The sequence below is a fragment of the Mus caroli genome, chromosome 11, assembly GCF_900094665.2.
Source record: "Mus caroli chromosome 11, CAROLI_EIJ_v1.1, whole genome shotgun sequence".
NCBI lineage: Eukaryota > Metazoa > Chordata > Mammalia > Rodentia > Muridae > Mus > Mus caroli.
The window spans coordinates 100,006,890-100,009,069 of record NC_034580.1 but is presented as its reverse complement, the minus strand read 5'-3'; positions in this window follow the sequence as shown (position 1 = coordinate 100,009,069).

The window sequence follows — 2,180 nt, the reverse complement described above, 5'->3', positions numbered from 1 at the left end:
AAAAAAAAAAAAAAAAAAAAAAAAAAAAAAAAAAAAAAAAATGGACCAGAGGGCAGGGTCCCAGTGAGATGGCTCAGCAGGTAAACGAGCTTGCTGACCTGAGTTTGATCCCTGGGCCCTACATTGTGGAGGGCAAGAATGGAGTCCTGCAAGTGTGCTCTGACCCCCACACTTCTGCCCATATACATGCAGACCTACACACACACACACATACAAACAAGTGTAATATTTTTCTATTGGCCTGGGCTGCAAGTCTAAAGGCTTGACTACAGGATCTGCCTCCGAGATGTTACCTTCACACGGCTCTTGGAAAAGGCCTCCATTTCGGTAGAGTTTCAGATTCACTCTGTCCACCAGGCTAGCCTCGAACTCACAGCGATCTGCTTGCCTCTGTCTCCCCCTCCCCAAGAGTGGGGATTAAAGGTGTGTGTCACCACTCCCCTGCCCAGCTCCTGTAGAGTTTCTGGGGGAAGCGTATCTTTGTCCCCGCACTGCATAGCTTCTGTGTTCTCCCAGCCTCATGCCGGCTTTCCTTCGGAGCGAGTGTATCTGATACTTTTCTCATTGTTATGGCAAAATGCCTGATAAAAGCAACTTAAAGATGGAATGGAGTTATTTTATCTTACGGTCAAGGGCACAGTCTATTATGGCAGGGAAGCAGGAACGGGACATCGGGTCACGCTGCATCCCCAGTCAGGAAGCAGCCAGAAATGAATACTGTGCTCAGCCCACAGTCTTGTTTTATTCAGCCAGGGCCTCTGAAACCGTGCTGCCCACATTACAGTGTCTTCCCACCTCAACAAACCCACTATAGAGACTCCCTCAAACAGACCTGTGCATCCTAATGAAGTCACTACTGCATCAGTGCTCAAGGGAACCGGATTTAGGCCACGCCTCTTAAGGGGAGGGGATTTAGGCCACGCCTCTCCAGGAGTGTCCGAAGAATTTAGATACACCTTCTGAAACCACAACTCCTCGCCCACTCTGCCTTCGGCTTTTCTTCCCTAGCCCAGAACTATGCCTGGGGGACCTTGGCAATTAGGAGAAGGTACGGGTCAGCTTTCCACTCCTATGACAACATACCCGAGAGAAAGCCAAGTTAACAGTTGCGATCTTGTACTGGAGATCGAGAAGTCCTGGAGTCCACTGAGATCCTTCTTGACCACTGTGTCCCAAGCAGCTTTGTGCAGCTCCTTCCAGCTCTGCACAGAGTGGAGAAGTCAGAAAGAGCTTAGGAACCAAGAGTTTGGTCCCAGGAAACTCCTAAGGGAATTTTCCTTGTATATGGGGCCCTTCACCCTCCTTTGGGGAAAGATGACTGTAGACGAGGCAAATGATGCAAGCGGGCTCAGATTTCCCTTGAGCACTGAGATGTGCTAGGGGAATCTGTGCCATGGGGCTCCCTGGAGCCCCTCTGGGGATGCCTATGCCCTCAACAGCTTTGGTAAGGGTGGGTGTGTTGACTAGAGTTGGCAGCTTACCCTCCTCCTTTCCTCCCTCATGCACCCACCCAAGATGGCTCCGAGCAGAAATAAAACCTGCCACTCGCTCCAGAGGGGTTCTCATGCGCCCCATGAGTCAGTGCCGCACGTGCAAGCCCAGAATATGCTGGGTGGACAGATGGTGGGGAGAAGGGAGGGAACCAAATTAGGCTGGGTGCAAACTGGCAGAACCAAGGATTGTGTGGGAGGAAAGACTAACAAAAGATGGTTTGGCCCTGCCTCCACCGTCACCCGCTCTGTGATCATGAACAGTTGGGGGGGGGCGGGGCTCGGCTTCTTCATCTGTAAAATGGGACTGTCGTGAAGAGAGGCGGCAATGCATGGTGGCTGCCAGCTCAGCTCTGGAGAGTGTCTATCTGAGCTCAGTCCTAACTATGATACTTACCTAGGTGTCCTTGGGCAGGTCACCGGAACTCTGAAGTCTCAGTCTCCTCCGTTTTAAAGCAGACAGCTATGGCAGCTGAATATGCTGACCTACAGAAAGCATATAGAATACAGTACATGTCCAAGTGCATACACCAGACAGTGGTCAGGGAGTCCTGGAAACTGTGCCTGGCACTCTGAGGTGCTCAGCAGGCTCCATGAGTATGCGCACCTGCCAAAGCTGGAGGCAGCTGAGAAGAGAAAAACATTGGCTTGTCTTGAACCTTGGTAGCAAGTCACTTGTTCTAGGTGTTT